The following is a 26911-nucleotide window of genomic DNA, read 5'->3' as shown; positions in this document are numbered from 1 at the left end:
AACCGCATATGGCATTAGACCCATTTTCGTATGACGTGGTTTTTGTAAATGGAGCATCTAAGCACAGTACGTTTCGATAGCAAATTGAATTCAAACTTTGTTATTTAAAGAAAACTTTCGGTAGCCTGACAACGATTTCCAGAGGAGCTAACCGAGTACGTCAAACATTATTTTGTGGTTAGATAATTAAACGATTTCAGTCTTATCATGTAACTATTCTATTTCGTTATTGTTTGTCTTCTTATTGTGGAAGCATTACTGTGTTATCAACGTTTATGTCTTACTCGGACGATTAAGTGACCGAGTATTGACCCTGAAATTCTGAGAGATGTGTTTAAAACGCGTAATTGTAACAGGGCCGAAAAGTGCGCCTATTTGTCGCATGAACATGCAGAGAGTAGTCCGGAATTCCTTACACTTACAAATGCAACCTCCGCGCAGAATTTTGACTGGACTGAGCTGGAAAAATCGCCGCCGTTTTAATCAACCACGTGACGAAAGTTGAGCCACGTGGTTAGATAATTTTCCCCTTGTTATTTTTACGTTTTTTAATTTAGTTTTTTTTTTATTATTATGAACCTTAACTTAAACGCTATTTTCAAAATATAAAAGAAAATGATACTACTTTTCATAATAATTATAATACATAAGCAAAAAAAATAAAATCCTTCCAGATCTGAAAAGATTTTCTTGTGACGGCAGAGATTCTATGTAAGACTACGGAACGACAACTCTGCGTGTTAACAATATTACATCCTTTATGATGTACACAAAGGCAGTGATGCTACCAAAGTTTTGGGTGATTTCTCTCGAATCAGCCAATAAAATATTTGAACGTATTTATTCGGGTTGGCCGGCGTTATGTAAAGGTCATTTAAGGTGAAAAGCTGTGTTAAACAGCTTCGGCTAAAAATCAATATAAGCATTCACACACTATCCAAAATATAGTTTAAGTTTAACAATATTATCTTCAAACAATGAATCTGATATATACGCTCATATGACACTCGCAAACGTACATATACAAACACGCGCTACGAACGAACAGTTGAGTCGCAACATTCTCCATGTGAGTGAAAATCACATACTTTATCAACGAACGTCACGTGCCGAAATACTATGCACAAAAATGCAGCAACTTCTAAGGCCTGATTAATTTCTAACACAATTAATATATCCAAAATATGAACAAACAGTTAAAATACGTTGGGTGTTATGATTCATGCCACTTCATAGCTTTACATGAGATCTATATCGTGCAAACTCAAAAATTTGCAAACGCGTGTTCTAATTCGTGGCCGTTTCAAATGAATTGATGCATTAAAATGCGTTATAAAATAAGAATGAACGAGACATATATTTTAAAAAGATTGGCTGTTGATTAAAGTCAATTCATGTGGACAGCTGGGTTAAACAGCTGTGCCGTAAAAAGGAAACGATGAAAGTTATTGAATCAACGCTGAAACAACAAAAGTTAAGCGCTTGATTTTATGTGCGTTGTTATTGTTAAGAAAGAACAGCAACACAACACAAAATTACTGAAGTGTGTCCTGTTGCACCTCACTTTGGTTTCAACCAATAATCGGTTATCAACTCCAAAGTAAGTTATCCTACCGTTGGAGTGAACTTTGCTGTCAAACAGTCTTAGGTATTGAACACAGCAATGTCAGGGGGGGGGGGGGAATTTTGTCGGCAATACATCACTTAACAGAGATGGAAACGGCGTCGGGAAAATGAAATATTCGTGATTTTAGTTGTATTGTGTACATCAAATTTCCCGAACGACACGTTAGTAGACAACAGATTTGTGGACGGTTTTCTTTCAAAAACTATTTTCCTCCCGACGTCTACGATCTTGAAACAAAACACCGAGGGAAGCACATTTACACCGTACAGCCAAAAGAGCGTATTCATTTAAAATAAATATAAGTACAAATTGGCTTACCGGGTGAAAATATCCGCTACTCCTTCACGAAAAACTATAAAAACGACGCCATCTTGGAAGTAAGTTCCAACTAATCTCACTTGAACCCGGTAAGCTACTGTATACGCATGCCCCCCTCAATGCGTTCTGTGTTGTTGTTAGTGATCATTTAATAAAAGTGGTACATAATAACTTTCATCACCATATGTTTTATTTGATACAAATCATTCTCACCATCACCATCAGCAGCCGCAGAAAATCACCATCATCATCAACAACAGCAACAACAATAAAAACACCACCCGCCATCATGTTCTTGTATCGTGATCATCAACACCACCATACTACCATCACCGCCATAATCTCTAAAGTCTTAGTTTTCAAGATTGTATCTCTATACAAATTTAAACCGTCATCGTGTTAGTGTAATATTATCAACATTATCGTCATATAAACGATGTATACATCATCATTATGCGAGTAATAATAACAAGTTTCAAAGCAATAATTCAGTTACAAGAATATTCGTAATCTGGTGATGAGAACATATTATGTTGATGCTAATTATGATGATGACATAGGTGAACATATAATGATGACACATTTGATGATGATGATGTTTATAATTATGATGATGGTGATTTTGATGATGACGTACATGAGTTTGATGAATTATGACAACAACGATGCTGATGATGACGATGATGACGAGGACTTTGATATGGTTACTAAGTATTGAATTGACAAATTTAGGATATACTACGCACAGCCAAAGTTCGTTTCGTTTCATATAAAACATATACGAACGCACTGTCACGGCCGTTAATCACGGGCTCAACATCCATTTTGCGATGCATTGATAAATGAGTCCATGCTACTTCCGAGTTGGCGCTATAACCGGATGTTATTAAATGTCACGGATAATTACCGTATACATAGTGAGTTAGTTGTATATGTTGTTTCAACATATTTCGCATTATTTTTTTAACTCGGGCCATGATGTGCGATTCAGCGAAGATTTATTCATCCACATATATACAGAAACATATAATAACAACCCGTTTGAGAACGTGATGACCTTTATAAGTTGTGGCATGCTAAAGATTTTAACATCAAATCGATGCATTTTTCATGTGAAACGAGCAAATTTCCAACCAATGAAATCACTAACAACATCAAACCATATTGCTTTGAACATGTATTAGTTTTCCAATGCACAAAGACAGTGGCTACTTGTCGATCTAATATATAAGTTAATGTTTTTTTTCGAAATAGATGGAGCAAACGCCAAGGAGATGGCGCAAATGACAGGAGGTGGCGCTATTTTAGCTATTTTAATTTTCGATGCCGACCATACACTTTTTGTCTCGTATTCCAGGTTGAGTGCTCAATCTTTTGTTCTTTTGTTCGATCATAATGAAATATATTCAAAACAGTAAAGTCTACATACTCATGAAGACACATGAATGTAGTATATTCAATCACAGAAAATAAAAATCTCTTTGAAACACTGTGTTTCAAAGAGATTTTAATTTTCTGTGATTGAATATACTACAAAACTGGAAAGAAGCTTGAGTAAAATAAACAAAATGGTAACGATTAAAGACGAAGCTATCATAGTCTTTGCATATATTAGTAGGAACGAATGTCATATGTTAGCCTATTTAAGTTTCGTTGACCTTTGCCTTTAGACATCTAGTTTTTATAAAGAATGTGTATATGCTCTGTATAGATTTGGGTTCAAGTATTCACGTTGAAAAATAAAAAGATACGTGAAAAAGGAACGTTATATATCAAATCAAAGACCTATATGTATAGGTATTTGATCAAATGTAAGTCATGTGATGATTTACATGTATCTTAAATTTTTAAAATATTGCGAAATATGTTGGGAAAAACATATAGAACCTACTCATCCTGAAGAATTATCCGTGAAATTTCAAATCATCCGGTCCTTAGCGCCACCTTGGAAATAGCATTTCAATTTTGCTCATTTATTAATGCATCGCAAAAAAGAGGTGGCGCCCGTGATATACGGCCGTGACTGTGGTCGCTCTTTCGAAGGCGTTTGATTTTAGCAGTCACGTTGTAGTCAACAGTGCACGACTTCTTCCGGAGCCTTCCGGAGATAGTCAACACGATTGGCGTCGATGCTGAGGTAAAGGTAGTCTCTTGCACGACAGTTACATATGTATATGTGAGAGCATGAAACGACAACTCTGCGCGGAGATCGGTCAAGGTGAAGGCCAGGCATCCCCAAAACAAGTTCAGCTGGAGAACATTACAGTTATATTTTATCGCTCAAAATTACTTGTGGTCGAGTGGATCTTTTAACAGCGTTGGGTGAGATGGAATTGATTGTGTAGTAATTCGATTTTGTTGGTGGGACTAAAAAGCTTACATTAATACATGGTTAATCATGTGTTCCGTTCTTTTAAGCTAAATATGGTTTATAATTAGATCTATATCTATTTCACCGAACATGTACAGTTACGATGAGGCCATACCATTTAAAGGGACTCTTTCACAGTGTTGTAGAGTTTATTCGTTGAAGCTGTCTTTATGGTATATGACCAATATTCCAGTTAATTATTAATATATGAAAAAATACAAGACTTAAGATTATAAAGGCATTTGAAATTGTTAGATGTATTGCTGGCTTGCCTGTAAGCCATATTCAAGGCACATTGTCTGGCTGCTATTTTTAAAGAATATTTGACTTTAGACTCTATTTGTGGGATTGTTACAGGAGGTCCTTGTCTTAGCGTCCCACCATGGCCCACCCGTCATGAGACATTGTCATACCTTGAAGCATGTTCAAATATGTTTTAGGGCAAAGCTATGCAATTATCAATGCTTTGATAAGGTTCATTCTTTGTATCCTTCTTTGTAGGATATAAATTCACAAGCATGTGTAACATATACATAACATAATTATTTGAATTTAATTTTCCTTCAATATTTGAAATGCTAAGATATTTACACCTAGCTATGGTGTGAGCTATTTTTCATAAATAATTACATTAATTTTTATTTCAACATTTGGTAAAGTAATTTATCAAATGCTATACCATGTAACCCATGCAATACAACCATTACATATTTTTTTATATTACACTTGTGTAATACAACATTTTTAAGAGTTTTCATTGGCTTAGTTTTTGTTTATTGACCAATCGCATTTTGTTATTTTGCTGAAGTGACGTTGCAACGTCAAATGACGTCACGAAATGTAAACGACATTCGGGATTTATCATTATGTTTGCGTAAATATTTATTTAATTTGCTCATTTAAAAGCATGTGATAAAAAAGATCTGACACTCGTAGTCATATCATACCATATTTTATTAAACTCGTCCAGGAAATTCGTTAGTAAGCTCGCCAAAGGCTAGCTTACTAACAAAATTCCTGAACTCGTTTAATAAAATATGGTATGATATGGCAACTCGTGCCAGATCCTATATTTACCATCAAAGGTATGATTTTAGACTAAGACAGTATATGACCCTATCAAATTTGGGGTCACTAGGTAAAAGGTAAAGGTCACTGTCACAATAAGTGTGAAAATTAATTCCAATCAATAACTCGTCATAAAATTGAACAATTGGCTTGATACTTAACATGTGCATTGGCCTTGGACAGTATAGTAGACATTTTGTACTGGCTAACTTTATCATTAATAGTGCGCGTGCTTATCAAACATTTAGAGATCATAAACACGGGTCCTAGCCACTTCTACGGGCCATAATACACAGTCCCAATGGTTACTTTCAGTAGCACACATGGTCAGAAACTTAAAAGTCAGAGTAATAAAGCACAGAGCAGGGCTTTTTTCCTTCTTTGCGATTGGTCGTGGACAGACATTTCACAATTTTTACACGGCCAATTCACAAACCTGACATGGCCATGAATATTTACAAAAAAGGCCGTTTTAAATCGTGAAAAACGGACTTTTCATGCTCAAAACTGTCAAAAACGGCCATGTCGGAACAGAAATATAAGTTTCATAACCTCGTTTTTAATTCCGAATTTGCGAGTAATTGTCGACTCGGGTTACAGATGTTTGCTTATTTTAATCGAATTTAAAGTGTTGTGTAACCGGTGAAACCAGCGTAAATAGTAAAAGCTCTGCCTAGCAACGCCACAATAAAAAAAAATGGCGACGCGGAACGCTCGTTACTACATGATGAAAATTAAAAAACCGCAAAATTATCCCGATTTATTGAAATTATGATAACAGTGAAGAAACAATAGCTTTCTAAAGAAGGGTAAGTTTTGAAACATGCACATTGATAACATTATAAGTAAAAATATTTGATAAAAGTGAAAGCATCTGCTTAGACTTATCTATTGATGGAAGCTAGTCAAAACGGTCCCTAGTCAAAACGTCCCCTAGTATTGATGACCGAGACTACTTATAGACAATCCCAGAAATCGATACCTCCCGGATTACCCGCCCCTGAATACTCTCGCGCGCCTCCAAAACGGTACTGAAGAAATAAACATGGACCTATATATGTGTGTATAGGTCCCTACGCAAAACAAGGAAGCGAAACGGGTTTATCAAATATATTTGAGGATTTAAAGAGTTTCTGTTATCGATCTGACAACCACATAATAGTTGTTGTTTTTTTTTATTAATATAAATTACGTAATTAGTAGAAATAAGGTTCATCTGCATTCGTTTAAGAGTAATAACACACAGCATGGACGCATGGACATGGACCTATTTGTGTAGTTCCCTGGCATGAATAAGGTCTTGATTGTAATTTAACATGTTATTTAAAGGTGACGCGTGATATCTTATCTAAATTTCGGTATCAACACATGTGCAGACATGTGGTGTCACGGGCAAACCCATAAACGCTTTTAATCCACACTTGGAACATCGCCTCCCATTAAGCGAATTCGTTCGCGCCTTTATCGCTGATGTTTTTTTTCAAGAGATGTATGTTGCTGTCATTTATAATCCGTAATTAAAGAAAAATAAATCACTTATTTTGTGCGTGTTTTTATTTTTTAAGCGTAAATTTATACCGTTTTATGAACATTTAATAAAGACATACGTTTAGGAAATCTAGAGAACACAATTGGAATTATTTAAGTGTATTTAAGGCTCATTACTTTTCATGTTGAACATTTCAATCGTGAATTAAGATGTTATTAAGAAAATTTAATAATATTTCAGGCAACATGTAAAAAGTTATTTAAATAATAATATAAGAAAGTTGTAGACAAAAGCTGATATGTCCTTTTCAATAAAAAAGTATGACATATCCTGACATCTTACACAGTTTTGCAAGCGAATAACTCCGATACTTGTTCATTTAAATCACAAAATTCATTTCCGGCTAGTTATTTTTGTATTAGCTTGAGAGCGATTTTTAAATAAAAGATTGCTAAAAACCACTTTAGTTTAAGACTAAACTAGATACATAATTTTAATTTTAAAAAAATCTCTACCTGAAAATCTTACAGAGTTTCGATAACAAAGATTTACGAAACAATTTTAGAATCACAAACTTCATTTCGGCTATAGATTTGTATATTACCTTTAAAATGACACTTACAAGGGAAATATTAATAGCGAAATGGTAACTGTTTAGACAACAAAGAGATGTATTATTCAATTAAAGAAGTCGTCCTAAGTCTTTAATCTTACAACGTTTCTTAATGAATATCTCCGGAAAGTATAGAAAGTACGACATTTAATAAGAAATAATATAGGCTTAAACAAAGGCAGATATCAATTTAATTGTCTACATCGATCTTAATTCTATCTAATTAATAACAAAGATCTATCCAAAAAATATGGTCTGAATGAATGTTTCCAATCTTTATATATTGATAGATCTTTGTTAATATCTCCGGCACTATTTACGCTAAAATCACAACGTTTACTTCACACTTTAGATATTTCTATACCTTTATAATTATGCTTGAATAATTTTATTCCATAAAGAAATAATTAAATTTTATACAAAGGCATTACTGAAAGGTATGCTTAAAAATGCCAACTCGGCCTTAAACATTACGTGTTGTCACTGAATATTGTTGCAGAGACACATATTTTATGAATCTATCGTGTATATTTTTAATTTAAATTATATTGATTTATGATGTGATACATTTCAACACTTGGTTTCATGTTTCACTTGTTTTCAATCCTAATGTGCGAAGTCATAAAGTACTGTTTATTGGAATAAAGCGGGTGTAAACTATTATAACGTTGTAATCTGTCAAATTCTTCAATACCGTTTTCAATCGCGGGTTACGTAATAGCCAATATGGCAGCGCCCATATTATCGATTCTGGGATTGTCTATTTGTATCTGTTTACGATTGTAAATCTTGGTTAAAGTTATAATGTGGTCCTTTAATATATATATATTTGTTTAATTTAAATGCATATTCATGACGCATATTCATGATTCAAAATTTGTATGTAGTCTATTTATGCTTTGTGAAAAAATGTGAAAAATAAATTAACTCGTTTACATTTCTTACAAAAGTACTGTTGTTCAATGAATACCTAATGTTTCAGATCAAATCACAACCTCCCAGGGAGATCATCCTGCACTGGCGAGGGTCAGGCTCACAGAACATGAAAATTATCATGAAGAAGGAATTTTCCTCTTCAGATATTGAGAGAATTATTGACATTTTTAAGATTAAAAGAACCGAGTTCTAAAGCTGTAAAGTCCAAACATGTCTGAGTTATGTGCCCTTGAAATGTTCTATGTTTATAAATGTGATTCCTGTGGTAAAGAAGTGTTGGGACCAGGTATTTAAGTTGCATTTGGTACATGAATGTTTTGCAAATCGGATATATGTATATGTGTTGTTATTGTATAAAATACAGTATTCATAGAAGGAAAATATGCCTTTATTGCATTATTTAAGGAAATTTTGATAATATTCAAGTGTTTAACATGCTTTAACTATACTAATGCATTGAACTTTGAATTTCACAATTTTAAGAAGTTCGCGACTCGTTTTTTCACAATTTTAAGAAGTTCGCGACTCAATTTTTCTCAATTTTGAAAAGTTCGCGACTCAATTTTTCACAATTTTGACAAGTTCGCGACTCATTTTTTCACAAAGTGAGGGGCCAGGGCCGCTTCGCAAAGTCGGGAAAAAAAGCCCTGCAGAGATTATGATCTCAAAAATTGCATGGGGTCCGAAATGAAACAGAATGCCAACAAATCAAAAGATTCACCGCCTAATTATCCCCACGCTTTTTGAAAAGCGTGGGGATATTGTGGTTATCTCCGCTGTCTGTCTGTCCGTCCATCCTGGCCACTATCTCCTCCTACACTATTAGCACTAGAACCTTGAAACTTACACACATGGTAGCTATGAGCATATGTGCGACCCTGCACTATATGGAATTTTGATCTGACCCCTGGGTCAAAAGCTATGGGGGTTGTGGTGGGGCCGGGTCAGTGATTTTCACTCATTTTTTTAGGTTATTTTACATTAACTTCTTCATTTCTACACCGATTCACTTCAAATTGATACTGAGCCTCTCTTATGACAATACGGTCAATCTCAACATGCATGGCCCCATTACCAACCGTGGGGTGGCCCGCCCACATAGACCACACCCACCCAAAATTGCCTTTTACTATAATTTCTTCATTTCTACACCGATTCACTTCAAATTGATACTGAACCTCTCTTATGACAATACGGTCAATCTCAACTATGCATGGCCCCATTACCAACCCTTGGGGCCCCACGCCCACATAAACCACACCCACCCAAAATTGCCTTTTACTATAATTTCTTCATTTCTACACCGCTTCACTTCAAATTGATACTGAACCTCTCTAATGACAATACGGTCAATCTCAACTATGCATGGCCCCATTACCAACCCTGGCGTGCCCCGCCCACATGACCACACCCATCCAAAATTGCCTTTTACTATAATTTCTTCATTTCTACACCAATTCACTTCAAATCGATACTGAACTTCTGTTATGACAATACGGTCAATCTCAACTATGCATGGCCCCATTACCAACTCGGGGGCGCCCCTGGGTCAACATGCGGCGTGGGGATACGCGTCGGCCTTTGCGGCGCCATTTCTAGTTTAAAGTGTAACAAACTATGTTTGAAACATTTAAAATAACGATAATTCTGAATGATCACAGCTTCCATTTTCAAAAGTATATTTCGTTCAACATTGCTAAAAAAATTGTAAAGACAAACGTTTACAATTGTTCCATCAAATGAATTTTACACGCTACTATTTTATTAAATAGCAGCCCAATGGGGACGGCGGTTTCCCACTGAACACGCGTAAATCACCTGAAGCAATGTGTAAATTTAAATTTATACGCACATGTACAAGTCATTTTCTGAAAATTGGGACGAAGAGAAAGTATTCATTACATTTTTTTTTTTGATTTTATTCAAATGGTTGACATTATTTATATTTGTGTCGTCTGTGTATTTAGCAACTCTTATGCAAATAGATATAGTTTTTTCAATGTTTAAAGCAAGTCTCGGTTCTGAGATTAAACTGTGTCAATTTCTTAGATATGGTTACTGACCTAAAAAAATCATTGTTTTGACAGATGACATCCGATGGTAATTGTATGAAGTACATGTATGCAGAGAAGCTGACGAAATGTTAAAACAATCGCGTAGAAGTAAAAATGTCAGGGTATTACCTGTATCTGTTTCTTATATCTGCAAATTATGGCCGAGTGCCTTGGCATGATGCTGAGTGAATACTCGTTGTGGATGCAGAGAAACTTCAAAAACAAAAGAATCTGTCCGCAGCATGGACGTGGACTTTGTTGGTTTTGCATATGCTGTACTGTACAATTGTTATTTCAACAAATAATGATCTTGTTTGGAAATCAGGATTCGACATTCAGCAAGTAGGGTGTTAACTTTCATATTGGAATACATTTATGCGATCTGACGTAAAAGTCAATAATGTTGACATTAGTTAATAAGTTGAAATTTAAATCTAGTAGTCACCACGAATCACGGTGATTGCCCTATTGCGGTGTTTCTTGATGACTCAACAACTGATTTTTATCGCGATTTGTCAGGTTGCTTTACTGATTGATTGATTGGTTGATTTTATTTGGTAAACATATGAACATTACATAGTTACTACATAATGCAGACAATATAAAATATATTATCACAGCAATATACATAGCAAACCATGGAATGCACACACAATACCAAGGATAACACAAAAAAGAGAAAAATGATTTTCACTTATTTCCATTGTGGTCCTTGTTATTGGTGGCAGTAACCATGAAACAGTCATGTATTAGATTTTAATAATGTATATGTATCAAATATGTACTGTTTAATAAAGTATATTACTGATTAAGAATGAATAAATATAATCACATGTTCATTATTATCACAGAAGTTGCATAAGAAAGTTACACACTGCATAGGTAGTTAATAAACACACTTTGTAGCATACTATAAGTTAAAGAATAATTATGAGATCCTTGCATCTTATTGATCATAAGACTTAAAAATGTATCACAGTATTTTAACAGAACATAAAATTCATAATAAAAATTATACTATAAAAAGCTATAAAGACTCTAAAAACTGTTTCTTGATGGCACCCTTGAAATTGTTAGGTTTAGGTACATCCCTGATGTTTTGAGGAAGATTGTTCCATAAACAGATACCATTATATTTAAATGTTTTAGAGCCAAAACTTCCTACTCTTGGTTTGGAAAAACGACCAGAGTCTTCAAATGTAAAATTTTCAGCAAAATGATCAGATTCTGGCTGAGCTACCATATTAGACCTAGTACAACGATTATGTACGCCAGACACTGGCTTAAAATTCTCACCCATATACTCTGGTGCAAGGCCATTTTTAATCTTATGTACATGACAAAGTATGATCTGTTCTACTCTTTTTGAAACAGGCAGCCAACCTAAATGTGAAAACTGTTCTTGACCAACATGTGATCTGTTATCCATATTCAGAACAAACCTAATCATCTTGTTTTGTGTAGTTTGAAGCCTATTTTTAAGTGACTGAATAAGACCAGGGTACCAAAAAGAGCAGGCATAGTCAAAGTGGCACTGTATAAGAGACATGACAAGGAGTTTTCTGGTGTGCAATGTTAAGAACTTACTATTTCTGTATAGGAACTTAAACCTTGAGTTTGCCTTTGTAATAATTGATCTAGCAATGGTTTTACCAGACAGGAACTGGTCCAATACAGCACCTAGGTACTTAACAGAACTTGATGGAGTAATTGACACATCATTGCAAGAGACATTTAACTGAGAATTTGACCTTAGTTTGGGCTTTGAGCCAAACAATAAAGATTCTGTTTTACCAAGATGTAGGGAAAGTTTATTGTCCACTTACCACTCACTTATAAGTACGAGATCGCTAGAAAGAATGGATTCAATTTCTGAAATGTGTTTACCAGCTACCAGGATGCCAGTTTCATCAGCATAAAGTAAAATTTTATTTCTTACCACAGCGGCCATATCATTCACATAAATTAAAAATAAAAGGGGACCTAAAATGGAGCCCTGAGGAACACCACATGAGATGGAGGCCTCGAAGGACATAGTACCTGATACGTCAACAACCTGATGGCGATCGGAGAGATAGGAGGTAAACCACCTGACTGCGTCACTATGGAGACCAATAGCCTCAAGTTTCATGATTAAAATACTATGATTGACGGTATCGAAGGCCTTCTGTAGGTCTAACAATATCATACCAACCATCTTACCTTCATCCATCTTAAAACGAATATAATCAGATATATGGGTAAGGCAGGTGTCTGTAGAATAGCCACGCCTAAATCCTGATTGATAGCTATACAGAAGCTTTTTGTCATTCAAGTAACCTTCAACTTGGTCATAAATTACTCTTTCAAGGATCTTTGAAATGATACTTAAGATTGAAACCGGTCTGTAGTTTTCAACCTCAGTCTTAACACTTTTCTTATAGAGGGGAATAACTCTCGCTGACTTGAGGTCATCAGGAACAGAACCCTGTATGATTGACAAGTTAACAATATGAGCAAGGGGACAAGATATGAAAAAAGCACTATCCCTAACAAATCTAGCAAGAATGCCATCCAAACCTGAGGCCTTATTAGCACTTAATTTATGTGTATGCTTTAAAATTGTATTTTCAGACACAATGGAAAATGAAAAACTGTTTGGCACAACACCTTTAGTAGCGTAGTAATTACTTACAAAATTCTTTCCATATTTATTAAAACTTTTTGGAAGTTTCTCAACAAGTATAGAAGCAACTGTTGTATAAAATGAGTTAAATTTTTCAGCTACTGTAAATTTGTCAAAGGAAATTTGCCCATCAATCTGAAGCCCTATGCTACTTGATGAAGAGTTCCCTTTTTTAGTGGGAAGACCTAACTTCTTAAGTGTGTCCCAGAGAGATTTAGAATTGTTTTTATACTGTTCCAGTTTATCTGAAAAATAATGTTTCTTGGCCTTACAGATAAGTGACTGAGCTTTATTTCTCAACTCCTTAAAATTATTAAAACTTTCTTCCATTCTATTTATCTTATATACATGAAAAGCTTTGTCTCTTGCCTGGATACTATTTAAAATATCAGGAGTAATCCAAGGCTGAGTGCGTTGTTTAAATCTAACTTCTTTTACAGGTGCAATGCCATCAAGAACAGATAAAAATGTACTTTTAAAATTATCCCAAGCTACAGAGACATTGTCACTTAGTAAGACACTACTCCAGTCTGTAGATAAAAGACATTGTTCAAAGTTTTCTTTACTGTAGTTTTTCAATGATCTGGTGTGTACATTGTAATGTTTACCAATTGACATATTTAATTTCTTGCGTGTACAATAAACAATACAATGGTCACTTATTGATGAATCAATGACTCCACAATGAGAAATTAAATCATTATCTGATACAAGAACTAAGTCTATGCATGTTGATGAAGTATTACAAATTCTAGTAGGTTCTTGAATAAGTTGTGTCAAATTAAATATATTTTTAAAAGATAATAGTTTGTCAACCAGAGAACATTTGATTAAAACATTAACGTTAAAATCTCCCAATATGACAGTTTCATTTTCAACATGAACAAATTCTGAACACAAAGATTCCAACATTTCAAAAAAGTTCAGTTGTGTTGGTGGACGATATATAGTGCCACAAAGTATTGGTTTACTTTTAGGTAGCAAAATGTCAATCCATGTGGCCTCAAGATCATTTCTCGTCATGTAATCTCTAGGGTTGAAGGCTAGGTCTTGTCGAATATAAGCACACACCCCGCCACCATGTCGATTCCTGTCGTGCCGCCTAATAACATAGTTTGGAATGGAGACTTCAGAGTCTGAAACTGTATCATCTAGCCATGTCTCAGTAAGACATATACAAGCTGCACGTGTACGATTGGCTAGTAATCTTATCTCATCTAGCTTGGGGATCAAATTTCTGACATTTAAGTGAAGGAAATGTAAGCCACGATTCCTAAACACCTTGTACTGGCTGTCAATGGATGCACACGACTGGTCGGATGTTAGAGAAGAACGACTCCCCTGATCAGATGGCCCAGGGCAAGGATGAACGTCACCACAAAGCAATAATAATATAGGAAGTTGATGTTGGTGTTACAACATCGATATAAAGTGTTTCTCTTTCTGTCTGTTGTAGAATAAGAAGTAACAAATTTTTCATAAAATACCAACTGGATGTCAGTCTTTCGGTTTCTGTAGACCAGTTGTTTCTGATCAATAACTTGTGAATGCATTGACCAATTGGTTTTTATACTTCCCATGTACATTGGCCTTTTCCAGTCAATGACACCTCTTTAAATTGGGGTCACTAGGTCAAAAGTTACTGTCACACTAAGAGTGAAAACCCATGAGCATTTGCGTTTGACAGTAAATGGCCCCTATTGAAATTTGGGTCCCTATGTCAAAAGTCAAGGTTACTGTCACAATAATCATTTCAGATAAATAGCTTTTCAACAAATTGATCGATTGACTTGATACTTCACATGTGCATTGGCCTTGAACAGTAGATTACCCCTATTGATTTTTTTTGCAAAAAATCATGTGTCATCTGTCAAGGCCCTGTTTAGGGGGAAGGGGGGGGGGGGGGCAGGGGGGCATCTGTCTCCAACCACAGAGCTCTTGTTTAAATAGGGTATTATTTATGCTCCTGAAACCGGTATGGTAATTTCACTGTGTATAAATGGGCTGAAATTGTTGAAATTTATGTCACTTCCGAACGCTTTTTCTACGAAATAATATTTTGTGATCTGATATTTGTGTTTGTCAGTCGGACCAATTTTCTTGGATCACTTATCGGTCCTGAGTAAAATTTGCTGGTCAGGACCAGTGGATCAAAGGTTTTCGCAAACTCTGGAAACTTTAGGCTGTCATTTGGAAAAATATATACTTTTTGACATTTGAGATTGGTAACATTTTCTACCCAAAATTTGTTAAAACTGCTGTAGGGATTTCAATAGATTTGGGCTTTGGCATCATTATATTATTGTTATTGTCAACTACCAAGGCACATTACTCTGACTGCTGCAATTAAGCAAAATCATTATTAACTTAGATATTTCTTTTTTTAAATAAAATTACCAGCATCATATGACATTTTTAATTAGTTTATTTATTAATAATGATAATGATGATGATGCTTTTATTATCTTAATGATTTTGTTGCTGTTGTTGATCTTATTGTTCATAATGATGATGCCATTTATTTGATAGCATGGCTATCACATTTAATCCTTAGATATATCCATTTTAAATACGATTGAATTAAACATCCATTAACCGAAATAACTATCAACGTCGCGTACAGTTTTTACTTCTTATTTCTTTTTTTATGTAAAAAAAATACATGCCATCGGTTTTAAATGCATTTAAATGCATGTATTATATGAATAATTTTGAACGTTTTGTTGTTGTTGTTTTCTTCAAATGTGATGGGGAAGGTATAAATAACTTTTCAAGAATATATGTATATGGCATACTTTTTTTAATGAAAGCTTATAATATTGTTGTGTTAAGATTGAAACGTATGAGTTTGGTGCATGTAATAGACTAAACTTGCTTTGTGACAATCAAAGAGCATTCTTTGAAAAATATGTGGTTGGCTCTGAAAAGGGCCGTATCAGGAAACGACAAGCGATTTAAACCCGATGACATTATTCTGCATCATCAGAAGAATAATTGGATTCCGAACCGGACACAATCTCAACGGATTCGTTGAATAGATCTCTTCTTAGCTCAGCTACACGGTCGGCTTTGTGGTAGGCGTAGTCGTAATGCATGTTACGCACACCCTCGTTTCGCCATCTTGTAGCGTTTCTGAACTTCGCCAAGTCGCTTATTAAGAATAACAATTTGATCGCATGCTTTCTTGAAGCGACCTTCCGCTTCAGTCAGTGAGATTCGCTTGTCCAGTGTTTTCATTCGAGAAGGCATTTTGAATAGTTTTTTTGAGAGCTATTGCAAGACAATAATGATTTCACTCACGCCGCATCAGTAATTTATACGCTGCTAACGAGAATACACAAGTCTGCGATGCCAGCACTTGACACAGTCACTCGGTATTTCTGAGATGACACTTGCTTATTAACACGAGTCGTTGAAACAACAGAAGTGGGCCATTGAATAAATAAATTACATCCTTCTAACTACCTAAATATGTTGATTCACTTTCAGCAAGCATAGGTTTTAATGCCTTAACAGTTAGTTCAATGTTTATAAGGGATTTGTAGTTCATGGTTTAAAACGGATGTTGTAAATAAGACCAAAAAGTGTTCAGAATGTCACAACAATACTTAATTCAGTACGCTTGCCCTATAAATAGATTGACCTTGCCCCAGGACATAATTTGGTTAATAGCGTGGTTGGTGAATTAGAACAACTATATCAAAAAAACTGATAAAGAGTCGATTTATAGTGATGATCATAAAACCTTGTGTCTCTTAAAATGTAAAATTTATCTCATTCAACACTAGTATTGCGCCCACTGTCATAGAGATTAAAGTCACATACAAGCTGTCACAAGGAAAAGCAACCATTAATATTTTAATCAATATAGCACACATAGAAATATAAACCATTTTGACAAAATGATATTTTCCTAATTTTACCAGTTTTAATCTAATTTAAAAGTTAAGATTTCATGCCATAGTTTATCTTAAAATAAAATGTTGTGTGGGATCGCTAATTTTTAGCTCGACTATTATATATGAAATATATATAGTGGAGCTATCCTACTCACCCCGGCGTCGGCGTTCCCGTTAGCTTTAGCGTGCAAATGTTAAAGTTTGCATACCACCCCAAATATTTTCAATGTCCCTTGACATATTGCTTTAATATTTTGCATACTTCTTTACCAACATGACCCCAACCTTTAAACAAGAGCAGACAACTGTATCAAGCATTTTGTAAGAATTATTGCCCTTTTTTCACTTAGAATATGCATATTATTGATAAATTTATGTTAAAGTTTGCGTACCACCTCAAATATTTTCATTGTCCCTTGACATATTGCTTTCATATTTTGCAAACTTCTTTACCAACATGACCCCAATCTATAAACAAGAGCAGACAACTGTATCAAGCATTTTGTAAGAATAATGGCCCTTTTTTCACTTAGAATATGCAGATTACTTTAGTTACATTGCCATAACTTCTTTATTTATGATCAGATTTTATTAATACTTTGACAAAACAACACTTACCTGACATACCACAATGGACTCCACCCAAACCATCCCCCAAGCCCCACCCCAGAATCCCCCCCCCCCAATACTTTTTTTATACCTATGTTGCCAGCTGGTATCGTGCTACTAACCTTAAATATATATCTATGTAAATCACATTAAAATAGTATACAGTAGATTTCGCTTAATTGAATAGCCCATTTGTCACGTCTGAATATTCAATTATCCGGAGTATTCAATTATACGGAATATGTTATATTTCCAATGTTATCACAAACCGGGTGTAATCCTTTGGAAATTGTGCTTTTCATGCATAATCAAAACATCGTTTCGACACATAAAGCGTTTAAAAAAAGTTAATATTGGAATTAAAAATTGAATCCATTATAAATATAATATAAATGTTTTGTTGAATTCCCAAATGAGAATACAAATTTTGTAATCCAAAACACACCTTCTAGCTTTAAATAAAACGTCCACCTGTATTTCCTTTACCCGCAACAAAAAGCTAGCGAAAACCATTCAGCAATGTACAATGTCACGCCATACGGTGCGTGTAATGATTTTTCCCATTTTCATTTTATTGCTTACCCAACGCTTACGCTAGCAACATCTATCGCTCATGTATTGTCCTGGTAAAAAGCGCGCGAAAATTAGCGTGGGTGTATATACACTGTCAAAGGAAAACTTTGTAGCGAGGACAATGCTGTATCTTTGACGTTACGCTCTTTCAGGTAGTTTAGTATTGAAACAGATAATGTACTGTGTACTGATTTACCGGAAAATCTGGTCAATACTGGATTTAAATTTGGTTATTGTGAAAACATGATCAGCAGTGTTAAGACTGCGATGTTTTGCAAATGTGCGCGTTTGCGATTGTTCGCCATCATGTTTAGATGATTTACTGTGACGCAGTTGTGTAGGTTTATAAACACGAACTGAGAATATCACCTATTGCAAACTGTCGAGCAAGACACGTCAACAGTTTGTTTTAAACAGCAACACACTCTTTAATTGTTTCTAAGCGACAACAACAGGTCTCGACATTTACTTTTGAAGCGTCTGTCAAGTAGAAAAAAATTCCACTTGTCCTGACCCAAAAGCAACTTGTCCTGACCATTATATCTTTTAAACAAAACAAAAGTGTGTTGTTCAGGTTACCCGACTCTACCTACAATTTTTTTTCGTCTTGCATAAAAAAACAATCTCGGAAAAAAAAGTGCCCGAAAATATTTACGCATCTGCCACTTACGCGTTCACTATCAATCATCCGACTGCACACTATAATCAAGCGTAGAATCTCATAATTCTCCATGGAAATGCATCGTTTTGACGATTTTGACAGACACGCTCCATCATCCGCAAAGAGTCGCTTTCGCACATTTTAATCCCTTTTGTTGAAACATCGCAGTCTACACAATAGATCATTAGAACCGCTTAGCGTGTTTTCGCAACACCCAACACTTAATCCAGTTTCGTCCAGATTTTCTGTTGCATCAGTATACAGTACAATAACTGTTTCAATAATGACTTATGTAAACGACCGTAGCGATAAAGATACAGCATGTTTGATTTGCAATTATTTTTCAGGAAATGTCAAATTCCAAATCATTCGTGATAGCATTCTGTTAAAATTCACCACGAAACATTTAAGGGAAATTTAATACACGCTAGCTTTCCATGCAATTGACGTGGTGTTGTACATGTAGGGAATAATTTGTGCGCGCTTTTCTCTAAAGAAAGGATTAAATCACACTGTACATTTGCAGTTTATTTGAAGAATGTGATAACCTCGATTAAAAATTTAATTGGGAAGAGTGTTTTAGATTACAAATTTAATTATGCGCATTTGAGAATTCAACAAAAAAAGTAATATGGACCAATTTCTAGGACGCTCGGTACGATGCGTTTTTTCTCCACATAAATAACGGATTTAAAGGCATTTTTTTAAGTTATTAAATAATAACGACCACTTGTCCAGTCGGACTAGCTGATTCTTTATTTACTTGTCCGGACTAACAATTTGGTTGTCCCGGACAGTCGGACTACCGTTAATGTCGAGCCCTGAACAAACTGTTGAAGTGTGTTACTCGACAGTTTGCATTCGAAAGTTTGCACCTGACTTCACACCGGAAACTCCAGTGTTTGCATTGTACTTGCTCGCATACTACACCTGTTAGTCACGTGACGCTTGACAGACGCTGCATACATGCATGGTGTGAAATGAAAACAAAGGCAGTCGATTGAGCGTGTCTGTCAAAATCGTCGATACCATGCGTATCCTTAGAGATTTGTGACATTCTTTGCTGGATTATAATGTGGATTATAGTGTGCAATAGAAAATTGGCTATTCAATTAACCAAAATACGCCATATTTGCTATCAGAATATGTGGAGTTTTTTCAACGGGAAGAGATGCAAATGGTTTGGTGTTTTCAATTTCTATTCAATTAACTGAATTATTTGATTATCTGATATTCAATTAAGTGAAATCTACTGTAGTGCAAAGATGTACAAAAAAATGAAGTAATGAGAGACTAAGTAAAAAAATCCCTCATGAAAGGTAATCTACGCGAAAATTCCCCCTCATGATGGCTGTGGGTGGCTTCCCCTGGCGGCAAGAGAGGGCCTTGTACTGTCAAGCACTTGAATAGTCAAGCGCGCTGTCCTCTGACAGCTCTTGTTTGAAAAGTTGTAATGTTTCTGCTTTGCATTCACGCTAGTGTGCCAATTTATTACCATTGTGAATATTTACCAACTCAGGATCTCTGCAGGCAACATGTGTCTATGTGTCTTCATATTTCTGAAAATGTCCATCTCAAGGGTTTCAAAAAAGTTGTGTCCACTTTACTTCATTACTTGAAATAGTTTGGAACTAATTTTTGTCAATAATAATATTAATGATATCAACAATAATTTACATTGACACATTCTAAGTGACACATATAAACATTATTGTCACCATGAAGTACATGTAGCATAATTAAACTTGATTCTTTTGATTGAAATGTAGCATAATAATTATGAATAAAAGAAAGTATATTTTCAATCACTTTATTTGAAGTCATTAACTCATGTCAAACTTGTTGACAGTTTAATTGGGTGGCACAATATATGACAATATCAACAATATTCTTTTAATACTTGCAGAGTGCTAATCCTCCTTCCAAACAAGATCTTTTGCTGCGTTTACACCATGTTCCCGGCGACCACGGCAGTCCCGTTTGTCCGAAACGTATCGCGCCGTGTGGCTTTTGCAATTTTTGACCTTTAATCCAAGGTTTGGTAGGTTGTGCTAAGTTTCCTCACGGTTTATCAAGGTACCCGTGACGTGCCGTCGAAGCGAAAACGCGGCCCTTCGACGGTGCGCTTAGTTTTCATCCATGGTCTGCCACGGATGTATAAATGTTGCTTCAAGGTACGATGCGTTCTGTTAAGTTCCCGCACGTTGTTTGCGTTTGTCATGCAGGTCTGATACGTTGTACACGTTTGTCATTCATTTGTCACGTTCTGTCAAGATACCGTGCGGATCAAACATGGACATCCGAGAGGTTTCGGGCACGATTGTGCTCCCGGTATAAAAGAAAACTCTCAAGCAACAGTATTTATTATAACAAAATAATTCCAGTGACATGGATGTGAACGACGAGGATGATTTTGTGTTTGCCTGCTTATTTGCAGCATTAATAAAATCTTTGCATTGTAAAGAGCTGAAAGAAGCAAAACTGTCTGGGAAAAGACGAAAAAGGAGGCCATGGTCCTTGTGGGTTCGTCCATGGCTATCGGAAGCTAGAAGGCAGCAGCAGGGGAACTTTGATGCATTTCTTACCAGGGAACTCCGCAACGAAGATATCAACACCTTTCAGAATTATCTGAGGATGCCCCCAGAACTATTCGACGAGATCCTTGAATGGATATCTCAAGTCATCTCCAGACAAGATACGAAGTATCGCTCCTCCCTTACACCTGGATTGAAACTGGCACTGACTCTGAGGCATTTGGTGGAAGGCAAGTACTTTCAGGTTATTCCTCCACTTGAACGTCGTTTGCAGCGCGGGGGTAGCCTTTGTTCGGCGCTTTCTTGGTAGCATGTTTGCTCATCGAGTGTTCAGACTGAAATGAAAGTTTCCTGAAAAGCACGGCTTTTATATTCTCAGCTTCAGACCGCGCGAATCGTGTCAGACCGTACAACAACTCAACTGGCCGTAACGCATCTGCCTGCAAAACGCAACACACCGTAACAGGTCATCGGCTATCAATTATCCTAGCTTGCCGTGGTTATCTTGACAAAGCGTAACAAAACGTAACACAACGTGATAGAAACTTAATATGTTGGGGAATGAAAAGGATTCCCGTCAGAGTACGGACACTTTTCGGGTTCTTTTACGGCCTGCTACGTACTGTCAAGTTGTGTTGCGTTTAACAAGTTCTATCACGTTTCTCATTTCCATCGTGACTGCCGTGGCAAATTTTTTGACAGTTTAAAATTTTGGCACGGCAACCACGGCAACCCCGTTGTGTCACGTTTGGCTATTCCGTTCCCCTACGTTGCCTCACGTTCATCCCGTTTATGGTGGCCCGAAACGTGATTGCCGTGGTTGCCGGGAACATGGTGTAAACGCAGCATTTATTTGTTAAAATAACAGCTGTCTGCCTCTTTTCATGTTAAATATCATATTGATTGAGCCCGCATTTTGGCATCTTATACAGATCCTTTATTTTTATGGGAATATAAAAACATCAAAACTAAATTTTATTGCAATATTTGTCATGGTTATCTTAAATTTGTTCTGCTAGAAGACATGCATAACCCCATGTTTTAGGATAGAAAGGTGTAGGGCATATTTGAATAAATACAAATAACCTGAGAGAACAGTTTGAATTGTTCACTTTGTATGAACTTTGTGTGTAGGTTTTATATATAGATAATATTTGTTGGTTTCAGTTATTGTTTAGTTAACAGGTAATCAGAGGAATGAATTTGAAAGTGTTGCTGCCATAAGTGTAAATATGTAATGCCCTGACCAAGTTGCATTAAGCTTTGACTTAAAATGGATCTTCTTGAGATAACATAAGAACAAATGTTCTGAAAATTTTTCACGAAGATTGGAATCAATACTCAACCTTTCAATACATCATTCGAACAAAAAAAAATTTAACAAAGTTTTATTAAGATTGGTCTAAAAATGTGACCTCTTGAGATATTGTTTGTACAAATGTTCTGACAAATTTTCATGAAGATTTTGCAAGATTTCAATAGAACAAATGTTCTGACAAAGATAAATGAAGATTGAACTACAACTTCTCAAGATATCATAAGAATAAATGGTCTGACAAAGTTTCAGTAATTTTTGTCATAAAATGTGACTTTTATAGTGTTAACAACTGTTTCTTTAATTTGAACTAGTGTCCTATTTTTACGGCGTAGATGTCTTACCCAGCTTCTCACCTTAGCTGACCCTTTTCAGCTTCCAATCAATTTGAATATAAAATTTCCCGCCAGTAGACTTTTTTCGAAGTAGAAAAGTTGCTATCCTATTCAAAGAGTTTTCACCTTTACATTAATATGTTATTCAATTGACTTTCTTTTTTTGGGGAAGAATACGGTATTGAAAAGGGATACTACAGTGCGTCTAGCAACAATGTTAACTGCATGTTCAGCATGAAACAATTTTATCCCTAGTACTTTTTCAATGATAATGCTTTAGAGATAGTTCGGTTTCACACTCAACTCTCGACATCAATACAGTTTGTGTGTGCCGCTTTATATTTAGAAGATTCAGCTCCAGAGCTGTGCTTAAAGGCTGTGCTCTTTAATAGTAATTACCACGATATTGCATTCTGTGCACTCGTATGTTTTAGATCATTATTGTTGTTCAATAACCTGATATATGCTTTGATAAAAATATTTTAAATTGTTTTCGAAATTTACCGTTAAACATGTAATTGTATATCGCTTTTAACAAGCCGTCGTTCCAGCAATCGAATCGTTACCTCACAAAAGCTTTTAACAAGCCTTCGTTCCAGCAATCAAATTGTTACCTCACATTAATGCATTGCATTTTAACCCACAAGGTATCAAGGTAAGTTCGCAGTCAGTAACAGAAATCGTTATATAAACGCTATCACGTTAACTATGTGAACTTGAAGTTTATTTTGATCAGACAGATATTAAATGAAGATATTTGGCGATATTATTATACCCCCATTACCATTGGTAATGGGGGCTATATAGAAGTCACTTTGTCGGTCTGTTGGTCCGTCGGTCGGCCTGTCGGTCTGTCCCAAAATTTCATCTGATCTTCACCAAACTTTGTCAGAAGTTGTATCTAGATGATGTCTAGGTCAAGTTCGAATATGGGTCATGCCAGGTCAAAAACTAGGTCACGGGGTCACTTAGTGAGTTTTAAATTGAAAGTTTGTCCGGACCATAACTATGTCATTTATTGTTAGATTTTAAAATGACTTGATACATTTGTTCACCATCATGGGACGGTGTGTCATGTGAAAAAAGTACTTTGATATCTCAAGGTCAAGGTCACACTTGGAGTTCAAAGGTCAAATGCTTGTCCGGGCCATAACTTTGTCATTTATTGTGAGTTTTTTAAATCATTTGGCAAATTTGTTCACCATCATTGGACGGTGTGTCGCGCGAAAGAATTACGTCAATATCTCCAAGGTCAAGGTCACACTTTGAGTTCAACGATCATAAATGAGCTTGTCCGGGCCATAACTATGTCGTTCATTTTAAGATTTTAAAATCATTTGGCACATTTGTTCACCATCATTGGACGGTAAGTCGCGCAAAAGAATTACGTAGATATCTCCAAGGTCAAGGTCACACTTAAAGTTCAAAGGTAAAAAATGGCCATAAATGAGCTTGTCGGGGCCATAACTATGTTGTTCATTGTGAGAATTAAAAATAATTGGGCACATTTGTTCACTATCATTGGACGGTGTGTCATGCGAAAGAATTACAACGATATCTCCAAGGTCAAGGTCACACTTTGAGTTCAAAGGTCAAAAATGGCCATAAATGAGCTTGTCCAGGCCATAACTATGTTGTTCATTGTGAGATTTAAAAATCATTTGGCACATATGTTCACCATCATTGGACGGTGTGTGAAGCAAAAGAATTACTTCAATATCTCCAAGGTCAAGGTCACATTTTGAGTTCAAAGGTCAAAAATGGCCATAAATGATCTTGTCTGGGCCATAACTATGTTGTTCATTGTGAGATTTTAAAATCATTTGGCACATTTGTTCACAATCATTTGAAGGTGTGTCCCGCTAAAGAATTACGTCGATATCTCCAAGGTCAAGGTCACACTTTGAGTTCAAAGGTCCAAAATTGCCATAAATGAGCTTGTCCGGACCATAACTATGTTGTTTATTGAGATTTTAAAATTATTTGGCTCTTTTGTTCACCATCATTGGACGGTGTGTTGCGCGAAAGAATTACGTCGATATCTCCAAGGTCAAGGTCACACTCTTAGTTCAAAGGTCAAAAATGGCAATAAATGATCTTGTCTGGGCCATAACTATGTCATTTATTGTGAGATTTTAAAATGACTCTGTACATTAATTTTGTTCACAGCGTGTCATGTGAAAGAATTTAAGAGTTCAAAGGTCAAAATGGCTATGAATGATAATGGCATAATAATTCATAAAAATCGCCATAAATTAGATTCTCTTGTTTTGTGAAGACAGCATGCAAAATAGTCTGTGTCAATGCGGCACGTGGGGGTATAATACGTCACGTCTGTAACAAAGCTCTAGTTATGGTTTGTCAATCATAGATTCTTATCAACAATGCATGATAATTACCAATTTTGATTAATTCAATTTTAAATATTCCACCATGTTGACCAATTTATTAAGCATGAGGGCAATGATTCACGATTAATAATCAAATCAAATAAGAATGTCTGACAAACCACTTAAATGGGTCTGTTGGAAGAACGCACATATAAATATTTCAGGCTTCGGGCTGACCTATATGCTTTAATTTAGTTTTATTGTCCCCTACCGGTGAAACCGGAGGGGACTTATGGTTTGCTCTCTGTGTGTCAGTCAGTCAGTCTGTCTGTCTGTCCGTCACATTTTTCTGGATCCTGCGATAACTTAAAAAGTTCTTCATATTTTTTCATGAAACTTGCAACATGGATTGATGGCAATATGGACATTATGAACGTCATTTCATTTTGTTCCTACGTCAAAAATTGTGGTTGCTATGGCAACCAAAAAAAAACAACACAAAAAATTCTGAAAATGGTGGAATTTCTGACAATGGTGGAGCCGGTAGGGGACCATATTGCTTGACAATAGTCTTGTTCTTCTTGTGTTTTTCTGTTAATATATATCTGATTAAAAATATCTAATAAAGCGAAATAAGCCACGAAATGTGGCGCAACAATCCGTAATTGATTTGCGTGTGATGCAGCTAAGAACTGTGCAGATAAAAGGCATTCGTTATCTTTGATCTCATAGATATAACTTTTGATTGTTCATCAACAACGATCACAAACAACGCTGTATATCTTTTTAAAAGATATTTCTTGTTTTTTCTGTTGCAAACTAGGCCAAGTAAACTGCCCTCTCTGTGGCTGCCATGTTTTTCCATGAGCTTGAGCCATTTTTAAACTGGGGGAGGTTGGAACAAATGTTCTGACTGAGTTTCATGAAAAAAGGACTGTTAATTTGACATACTTAATACTTTGTTTGACATTTAAATGCTTTTTGTTTCCTATGCCCCTGGTAGGGTGGCATATAGCAGTTGAACTGTCCGTCAGTACATCTGTCTGTCTGTCAGTCTGTGTGTCCGTCCGAAAACTTTAACATTGGTCATAACTTTTGCAATATTGAAGATAGAAACTTGATATTTGGCATGAATGTGTATGTCATAGAGCTGCACATTTTGAGAAGTGAAAGGTCAAGGTCATCCTTCATGGTCAAAGGTAAAAATAAATAAATAATAAAAACATACAAATCAAAGCAGCGCAGTGTGTTTCTGACAAAAACATCTCTTGTTTTTGCTTGCAATGATCTTAACAATAAATTTGTATCGAGCAGGATGGCTGGGACATGAAAACAATGACAATTTGTTTTTATCTGATATCAATTTTTGTGGACAGGTTTATATAACAAAGAATAAAAAAGAAAATTTAACCATTTTGTAATTAATTAAACATCTCTGGCTTAAACTTTTTCAGATTATTTTACTATTTTTTCTACTTGTTTGATCAATTAACATTGGTGAATAAGATATGCAA

General features: G+C 35.6%; 1 protein-coding gene across 2 annotated transcripts in view; it reads left to right on the top strand.

Moving 5' to 3' along the window:
* Positions 1 to 26911, top strand: part of LOC127872890 (pyruvate carboxylase, mitochondrial-like) — a 154746-nt gene that overhangs the window by 373 nt on the left and 127462 nt on the right. The window contains exon 1 of one of the 2 annotated variants that reach the window (XM_052416377.1): positions 4101 to 4267. The exons of the other annotated variant lie outside the window; for it this stretch is intronic. The gene's annotated coding sequence lies outside the window, so the exon portion shown is untranslated. Of the gene's footprint in view, positions 1 to 4100; positions 4268 to 26911 lie in introns of those variants that run through there. 2 annotated transcript variants of the gene reach the window in all.

Source organism: Dreissena polymorpha, chromosome 3 (assembly GCF_020536995.1).
Source record: "Dreissena polymorpha isolate Duluth1 chromosome 3, UMN_Dpol_1.0, whole genome shotgun sequence".
In the NCBI taxonomy this organism is placed as follows: domain Eukaryota; kingdom Metazoa; phylum Mollusca; class Bivalvia; order Myida; family Dreissenidae; genus Dreissena; species Dreissena polymorpha.
Note: the sequence above shows the minus strand (reverse complement) of the source record. Positions and strands in the feature narration are given on the sequence as shown.